The sequence below is a fragment of the Symphodus melops genome, assembly GCF_947650265.1.
Source record: "Symphodus melops genome assembly, chromosome: 22".
NCBI lineage: Eukaryota > Metazoa > Chordata > Actinopteri > Labriformes > Labridae > Symphodus > Symphodus melops.
In genome coordinates, this window is record NC_136712.1 from 3,129,160 (window position 1) to 3,139,419 (window position 10,260).

The window sequence follows — 10,260 nt, forward strand, 5'->3', positions numbered from 1 at the left end:
CCAATTCTGGGACTATGTTCTTTAGTTTGGTGTCTTTTTTCAGGGCAGTATGGATGATTTTAAATGTTGTGATGTGGAAAAAAAAGTCTAGCGTCGCTTTTACAAATTACTGAACTTAGGAAACCCAACAGAAAGCAAACGTGTTAAGTCCCCTCCACATCTGAGAACACATCAGCGACTGCAAAGGTGGAGAGAGGAGCCGCACCTTAAAAGCCCTGGCAACTTTTCATGTCGAGCAAACAGCCACATGTGTCAAACTTCTCCTCCCACGCTGAACATTTCACACATTCCTCGAGAATGTTTGCTTTTTTTTTCTTTCTTTTTTTTACCAGGTCATGAGAATGGATCCAACGTTGCATTGTGTGTCTCGTTGGTTCTTGTGCAGTTTTTGGAGAGCGTTCTTGAAGACTGTTTCATCATCTTTCTCTGCACAGTCATCAGTTTTTTTGTTTTTTTTTGTTTGATTGAAACTCTTCCCTTGCTTTCATTTCCTCAGTGACAGTGGGAATCCTGAGCAAGGGCTTGAGCTCTGGCCGTGACTCCAACCATAACATTGCCCCATTACTTCCTGTTATCAACGATTACATAATGTTCGGAAACAAAGACATCCAAGGTTGTCAGGGAAAATTCCATGAAAATAGAATAATAGCATTAACGATATCACTCCCTGTAGGCTGTTCATGTAGGATACACTGTGGTTCTTGCATCCTGTATTAAAACAACTAGTCTACAGCCATGCTAGCATAGTTGTATTTAATCCTTCTATGCTAAATTGCTCACAATGGCTATGCTAACTTGTTTGCATATAACAGATTTGGTCATGTTTACCATCTTGCTTTAGTGCCAGCTCGCTAACATTTGGAAATAAGCAAAATACTTAAAGTGCTGCTGAATCTGATAAAGTCTCTTTGCAGGTGTTTTAAATCCATGAAAAGTCACAAGACAATGAACCTGTCTACCAAGTTTATGACAATACATCCAATAGCTACAAAGATATAAGACATTACACGACTGGATTTTGGCCCCACAGTACATGAAATATCCCGAACTTTATTGTTCATCCTCTTACCTAAAGCTTTGAAATACATTTAATAGGAGTCAGTCCCATAGATGTCAAGACCTTCAATAACCTCGATGTTGTTAAGGAAAAGTCAGATTATTGCCATGAATGATTGGACAAAACTTTGGCCCATTCATTCAGTAGATTTTTCAAAACGTTTCAACAAAATTGGAAAAGCTTGACTCCTTGTTGGTGAAAATGGAAAAGAAAGAGGATTGCCAAAGTCATCAGAAAAAGCTTCTGTATGTCGTAAATTGAAGGTAAATTGTATGCGGAGGTCATCCTCTTAGTTCTATGGACAAATGTGTTGGATTGACACACTATCAGATATTGTCAACCCTACAGCAAACATGGGTTATATGTGTACCACGTAGTACAATGTCCGACAGCTTAGAGGTCACTACAATGGAAAAGGTCCCCATTTTAGACCATGCTGAGGATGCAGAGAAATAGCAGGAACTTAAGCTGAAGTCTCCAGGGACGAGGCCTCGGTCCTGGGAAGCAGTCACCAAGGATCAACTGGTCTATCGCTGCTTCAGGCCGCAGCAGCACAGTGAACCTCCTTCGTTCCCAGCGTGGGCCGGCCCACGGCTGACATCTGAACAACTACTAGAATAAGTCTCGTTCCTCCCAGACTTTCGGTGGGAAGCATTGATGAGTTTCTCTTTGTTGACTCCAGGCGAAGAGGAAAAAGTTTTCTCCTGGGCGATAACTATTATTAACAGCCCTGATAGACTGCTAAACATGCAAGTCCTTGTGGGAACATATTTGGTTGGAGCAAGTGTCATGTTTCCAGTATCGTGAAATGATTTTGTGTGTCTATAGCATGTTGTGTCATGATCAGTGTGATCCTCGTCTCATAGCTCGGGGGGCTCTTGGCTTGCTAACAAAGGCCTGGTATCTGGTTCTGCAAGGTTGGTGTTTGATTAAGACTAATCTCATGGTTTTGATTTCAACTGGTTTTGTCTGGGGAGGAAGTGGAATTGTTCTCTTTCTGTGTTTAAACTAAAGCTCAGCTCGCTCAACTGGATTTCAAGTTCTCTGAGCTGGGAGAGTAATGTGTGAAGGGGAACAGACATGGGAAAAAGCTGACTAAACTGGTTTAGCATGACAAATTACAGGTTTCAATGTTTTTTTATCGTAAACATGAACAGGCATTTTGTGATAAATACATTTATAATTTAAATGAATTTTTTTGTGTGAACATTTTCATTTAAAGTTTGAGTAGTTGTTCCAGTCCCACAGAATGTGTGCTTCGCCTCTTGACACCACATTTATATCTTACGCTAAGCTAGTGTAACAGTGCTTCTCTGTGTGTTGTTTATTATTAGTTTAGGTTGTCTTGCCATTAACTATAACATTACAAATACTTAATTAAATCTACCTTCTGGTGTGGGTAAGTAAAAGCACAGGGACAACTTCTGTTGTGCATCTCGCATACTTTTAATACCCGTCATTGACACACAGACCGAACAACAACAACAGCAAATATACCTCAGTTTTCTGAAAGCATGATCACTCCCCCAACCATCACCATGGGCAACCATAAGGGCAAAGTGCATCATATCAATCAATGTACTCTTGCAATTGGTTTGCAAAGCACAGAATGTAAATAGAAATAAAAAATAAAGATCTATGAAATGAAACGTCAAGAAAATAAATCTCATCTCCATCTTACGCTTGGCAAAAAAACACTCCTGCCTGAAGTGTGTGATTGAACAGAAGCTCAGAAACGGGACGTCAATCTTCTCACCTGTCAGAAAGGATCTGGACACGCCTTTTCTCCCAAATTGTGAAAGTGTGCCTTTAACTTTGCAATCTACAGGAGGGGGCTTGCAACCTTTAAATCAGAGGACAAGGCACTTACTCAGTTGTTTCACATATTCTTGCACTTGTGTGGGAGAGGATTTCAGCAATGCTGCTTGGTATGTGAAATCCCTTGGCATGGTCAGAGACAGGAACGCCCTGCTGGTTACAGATTCAAGCTGATGGTCTGGGCGCCACCATGCAGGTTAGCCCCTCTGCTCCACTGGACCCCCCCCCCCCCCCCCCCCCCCCCCCACCCTCCTCCCTCCACCCAGCCACCCATAACAGGATCAAAGCAGGGCTGGACGTCAGTGGACAGAGGAGGATGATGTTGTCGTCCACCCTTGACTACGCCATCACCACGCATGTTCATATCATGGTATTTCCTGCAGATAGGCTTGGTATGCCTTTTTTTGTTGTTTTTTTTTTTTTTTTTTTATACTTGGGCTATCTGGAATGCCAAATTACACAACATGTGAGGGAAATGTTGGATTTCCCCACCAGCCGAAGTGTTTGCTTGTTTGCATCGCAGACTCTGGTGGTAAGCTTAATGCGAGCCAAAGATTGACCAAAAAATTGCTTGGTGGTTGAAGTGAAGTGGTCGTTTCAGGACTATATCATGCTATATAGGCTTTGCTTCCTGTAATTCACACACTCTTTCTTTGTCTTCTATGCTTAATTGGATAAATATAGTCTGTTTTGTAATGCCATAGTCGGCCAAGAATGCTAGAATGGTTTCAATTTTACGACAAAGTCATTACCTCACAGAAACAATATTTCCCACTCCGACTTCGATCTATTAAACTGACAATACTTCTCAGTCTGCATCTGGCCTGTTTCTCTATCGGGATCATTGTTGTGGCAGGCTACAGCTCTCACGCTATTAACAGGTTGATTTCAAATCCTGTTTTTTAAATGCATGAATTGAGAAATGTGGGACTTCTGAATCCCCCCGCTGAATTTAATCAAGCAACGAGGTGACTCGAGCCAGGAGCTGACTTAGCCTTACAGAGGCCTCTTTATATGGCTGCAGAAGCCGAGGGGCTCCAGGGTTAGCATGCATCACACACAGGAAAACACCAGGCAGCTCCCAGACAGTCGAGGCCCCAGCAGTCCACGTCTGAATCCCTCCCTGCTCGCCGTTTATAAGGAGCATATCGCCCCGCTAGAGCCACTTTCAAAGAGCTTTCCTTCACATTGCGAGGCCCCCCATTTCCTCCCCGCTCTCAGGAGGGAAATGTAAGTGTGCAGGACTGGAAATGTTGCAGAGTCGGAGGGAAGTGAATGGACGAAGAAAGCAATGTTATTTGTGGAACAGGGAGGCCCATTGGCCTAAAATAAACTCACACAAAATGACTTACTGGAAACTGCTCAGTCTTCTGTTGCTGATTAATGCCCCATTTTTCAGCGGGTACAGAGACTGTTTGAGAGAAGGAAATTAAGAGAAAGACTAACTTTTGTTTGATCCAAGGCCGTTTAGTGGCCAGCTGCAAGGCCCTCTGTCTACCCCATGGGATCAGTCTTTCTATTGGACATCCTGTCGCTGATGAATTGTCACTCTTCTCACTTTAAGATCACACAGAGGAAGCAGGACACTGTTGGGACACGCCCACTCATCCTTACCGACCAATCAGCTCGCTCCAGTTGTTGAGCATCCTTTGCACTCAGAAAACCACAGCTGCCACAGGAGCTCCTCCGCCGGAATTTTTGTTTGTGTCCTTCCTTCCCTAATCTCTGACCACACACACTTGTTCGCTTGTGACAGGCAGCCGCTGCCTCTTGGCCCCGACCCAGCCCAGCCCAGCCCAGCCCAGCCCCCCCCCCTCCCCCCCCTCGTCCTCTATACCGCCCTGAGACATCTGTGAGTTGTGAAGCAAATGAACAGGAAAGCTGGGGTAACTTCAGAGTCCTCTGCTGGAACAGAACAAGGGGGCCCCCACAGAAGAGTTATATAACAGTTAGAAATCTTTGCTCACATGAGGAACACGACTCTCTTTTGCAGATGCATGCCGAGCTCTCATACCGTGAACATGCACATTTACATGCATGTTACTTTAGTCTAGAGACTGAAGCAAATTTCATTCTGTCTATCTACGTGATTCTCTTTAGACACGAAGTTTGCTCACTGTGAAATGGAGAGGATGTGATCTCACCCGCTTAAAATCTGACCAATGTCGCTTGCTGCTTATGACTTAATCCAGGCTTCCTCTTTGTGCTTTGTTGCCCTAACAAATCTCCACATGTAGAAAAAAGTATGTTTTCGACGACGTTGGAGAGTGATATTGTGTTTTAAAAAAATCTTGAAAAAAAGGAAATCTCCTAATAGTGCAAATTTCAGGACATTTTTCCAATCCATAAAGTTTTAGCAGATCAATACGACACTTGTAACTGTCAATAGATATGATGCAAAACTCTGTGGCGAGCTAGTTTAAAAGATTTGAACGGGGAAGTAGATGCATTTTACCGACATGATTTGACATTTTATTTGTGAGCCCATTTGTGATTTTAAAGGTTGATTTTGTTAACATTCCCTAAATATACAGCACACAGCAGACATTGTCCTCTGAAGACAAATCAAAATGCAGTTTGAATATTTTATTGAAATGGCAACGTCCTGTGATGAAAAATGAAGCCAATGAAAAAAAAAAAAAAAAAATGCAGTTCCTGGTGTGTCCACTTGAGCCTTACAGGTTCAAGGTTTCTCCAGCTCCACCTCTTTGTTGCGAGGTTGACTTAAACTTAGATAAAATATAAGGAATTGAAGAGTGCCATGCTAGCTTTCCCCCCTTGTTTTAAATAGTCTTTGTCCTCAACTATGCTAAGCTAACGTTCTAATTTTACTCTCCAGTGGAAAATAAATAAATGTATTAGCGTGAAACATTTATCAGTGAAGGCCTTAATGCCTTGTTCTCGCTCTTTATAGAACCTCTTTTGTTTTAAGTGTACCCTCTTCCTCTCCCCTCCTCTGTCTGCTTTTACTCCTGAGTGCATAGCAGAGAATAGGGCAATGTTCTCTGAGGCTCTGGTAGGAGTGAGGGATGCAAGCTGCCGGACGTCAGACTTGTATACAGACTTAATGGAAGAGGGGGGACATGCAGCAGTGACCGGGTCCCAAACTGTGGAAAAGAAACACTCTTGTGTTCATGACCAAGACGACTACAAGCCAGGCCCGGATGTTGCTATCTGTCCCGTCATTGTCTCCTCAAATGTTGGCATTTGGGTTTGAATGATTGCTCTCAGTTTAGCCAAAACATTCCTGAGACAGATTGTGGAAAACACCCTCTTTTTTTTTTTCCCCTGCGATGACTTGACGAGTCTCCATTTGTTTTCAAACCTTGCTGCGTAGTTCAGTGCAAATTAGCTTGTTGCACCACATGGCCTCCAAACACATCTTTAGGATTGATGATGGGAGGTACTCAGGCATCAAGGGAGTAGGACTAAGACATCCAAACAGCGCAATTATGAGATGCTTGGCAGAGAGAACCACAGCAACAGCTTTATCTCAGATATTTTTCTGCACTTGTTCTGGAAAGCACCTTCTTTGCCCACTCCGCCACTCTGCAGTGACAGGCGGCGTTGATGTGTGTCAATCGCAAACAAAGAAGCGCGCTCCACGCTGCTGATAGCCTGACTGAAATAGCGTGTGAAAGAGCCGGAACTCGCGACGATCCGTGAACTCATGTCTGACGCCACTTTTCATGTTTTGGAACGGGTGTTACTGCACTTCCAGGGGGATGTAATCAGTTGATGTGAAAGCATATAGTATGCGACCATGTGATCAACAGAAGCCACTTTATCTACTGCGCCGGCTGAGCTATACGCCAGCCATCACTCAGCGCTGGGAGGAGTGTACACCAGCGTTCACACCACAGCATTCCAGCCATAGCATCCTCTTCTCTACTGTCAGTAAACCCAAACAGCAAGCTTGACTCAGAGCACATGGGCAACCTGTAATCAAGCTTGGCCCTGATACTGGCATGTTAAAGTAAATCCTCTGTTTATTTCCGAGAGAGGCCTCCCTCACGGAGCGACTAACTTGATCTCGCACAGGAAATACACAAGATGATGTTAAGCTTTCGAACGATCCTCAGGATTAGAGATCTTGACTGTCGCCCTCCACCTCTTCTCTCTCTCTCTTTTTTTTTTTTTTTTGTCTCTTTCTCTTGATCTGTGGCAGTCTGCCCATCTCCGGCCCCCTGTGCTCTGGTGGGTTCAGTGGACTGGTATGCAGCAGGAATCTTTGGATCAAGGTGATTTCACGCTCCTCCACGTTTTCCCAGGGCTTTGGGTGCTCTCTTTTACCTCTGTGCAGCCCGGAGTGTGTGATAGCGGCTGACATGTGTTATCATAGGACACATGCTACTAACAGCAGCAGCAGGGTAAGGCTGCGTTATGTGTCTAACACCTCTGTTTCCCTCAAGTGTCATTCTTTGACCGTCTGGTTTGGTCGGCTTCTTTGGCCTCTTGCAGCTACGCCCCACTTTTGGACAAAAACACACTGACGCAGGGATTTGTCAGCCTCACAATGAACAGACAAAGGGATAACACTCCAACATGAAATCTCAATTCTAAGATGAGCCCTCTCAAAAATAAAACCCCCTCCTTTGAAGTAGAACTAATCTTGCTAACCTTGACATTCCCTTTCGAGACAGTTCCCACTCTCACATCACAGTCTGGTCTCATAATAGCTCCACAGTGCTCTTTTCTCTCTCTCTCTCTCTCTCTCTCTCTCAATGAAACTCCATCTCATTCAGCTCTGAAAGGAGGAAGTTGAGTTGTTTCAACAAGAATTTTCTCAGTTCAGTATCTGTCATTCAGCTCTAACAGCCTAACTTAAAATATGCTTACACATAATCGGAAGAAGTAAAATTAGACGTGTTCAACATCTTGCATGTGTCTCGATGCCTTTGATACGAATAAAGCACTTGCAACTGCGCCTTCACACGTCTAAAGTGGTGAGCAAATTCATGACTTCCTGTTCCTCTTCTTCTTTAATCCCACCTATTTCAGATTAGTTCATGTCTTAGAAGAACAAAAAAAAAAAAAACACATCCTGGAGACACCACAAAGACTCTCTGCATCCTCATACTTTCATCCCTTGGCATGCCCGAAAAGGAAGTCCTTTTTGGAAAACTTTTCCCTGGAAAGGGATCAACATGCTGTCCACACCCTTCGGATGAGGATGTGTGCAGCATCAGACCAACTCCCAGGGATCTCAGCTCATGTCACAGGGCTCTGCACTGATTAAAAGAAACAATAAGTAGGCTAATGTATTGAGCTCAAGCAATCAAACATCTACAAACAAGCTATTGTATTGTTATATTGTAGATTAGCTTTTGTGCAAATCAACCGTCTGGTTTTTCTGGCTGTTTAGTTTGACCGATGCAATCCTGTTTCATTAAAAAAAAAAAATGGCTGATTCAGCGGATCATCAGAGCTGTGGCATGCAGCTAGCGTGGCTGAAATGCTGTCAGCTAATGTACGCAGCATTTTATAAAAACATTGATGTTTTAAATACAGTATAACAAACAGAAGTTTAGACCACCATAAGATAAACACACAGTGGCTTCTTTCTGCAGGTGGTTCGCCCATTTGGACGGCTGGGCTGCAGAAGACAGCCGAGCTAGGTAGATGTTGTAGCAGCTAGCTAGCTAGCATTTCTGCAGAATTCAAACATTGTTGCAGCAAAGTTTATTTCATTAATAACTGTTGGTTAGTTTGGTGTTTTTAATTAGTCACCCAAAGTAACAGCGTCTTATTAAATTAATTTACAACTTTGCTTAGATTTTTTTGTTTTAAATAGAGCTGATGTTGATTTCTTCAGATTCTTTCTTACAATAACCGAAACATTAGTCCTATTGTTATTATTACATGGCATGAAATAATTAATCAGGTGACCAACTTTTACAAAAATAATGTATAAATCACAAAGTTTCAGGTTTGGTTTGCTTCTTTCATATCATTTGATTTATCAGAAAATGTAGACATAAATGTAATTTTAAAAAGATAATAAAATGCCGTTTTTAGGATTTTATTTTATTACACAAAAGATAAAACAATGATGACTTGTAAAAGATTAAAAACATTTATATGTTTGTTGTTTTATGAATCATTCAGACGAATCCTTGATATGAATACTTTAATAATCGGCTCAGGCCGCTGACTCTGATATTTTAATGCTGATTCAAGACCGAATTCGTTTCCTCTGTTTGTCTGAGTCAGCACTTATCTTTGCTTCTTGTGTGTAAACCCCTTTCTGGCAAAATACTTTCTTTTGTTATGACGGTTTATTAGCTATTTTAAAAAGGGGAGACTAAAGGCACAATTTATTTTATCCACAAACAACAGAAAGCCTTTACACTTTCTCTGAAAATATATTTCACTTCCATTTGATTAAAAAAGGAAAAAGTGTAAAACAAACAGAACATTCTACAAAGTCAATGTACAATTTTTTTTATATCATATTAGAATTGCTTTCCATTGGTCAGAGTAATGTTTGAACTTGTTTCTGAATGCAGTGACGCATGTTTGTTTTTTTAACCTGTAACTCTAGATACCTGAAGGTGGAATGTGGCCATTATAATCAAAAGATTAATCCTGTACACACAAGTATTTATCTGGACTATTTTACTAAAGAGCACACAATGCATTCTTCCAAAATTAAATAAAACCTTTATCAATGTGATGGTGGATTAAAATAACCTTTTTTTTTGGAAGAGCTTCTTCCCTGTTGGCCATTACCAAAATAAATTCACAACAGCATTTTTATTGAGACAAAACAAGCAAAAAGTGAAGAAAAGGGGAAAACTATATAAATTGTTATTAGTTTTACTTCAATTAAGCAATCCAGTCACTGATTTGACAAAGTTTTCTACATCTAACCAACATGTGCAAACATGGAGGCACTCCTAAATTTGAAGTGGATGGAAAGTGCAAAAGTGGATGGTGCAAGGCAAAAAACACAAATTTACAAAATGTGAGACTCATTTACATTTTGATAAACTCATTTTGTCTCGGTGCTTGCAAAAGGTTTCTCATTGTGCTAATTCCTAAATTGTAGACGTGTTTTAGTTTTGTATTATTTTAATTTCAATGTAAACTTTTTTCTTTTTTGTTTCAAAATAAATGTGTCTCAAAAGCGTTTCACGCTTTGTCATTTTTATTTGCACTTCACAGCCACCATATAAAATATATGAAAAATAGCTACTACTATTAGGCAGCAAAAACACAACTTGTTTCCACGTCTGAAACTTTCAATCACTATAAAGGCACAATTAAAAACGTTTTTAGTCAGACGTCTCACGTCATGGTGTCCGCCTCTTTCAAAGCATTGTTAGGAAAGTAGAGCAGATAATGTTTGAATAATAAATAATAATAAAAAAGGCCGGATATCA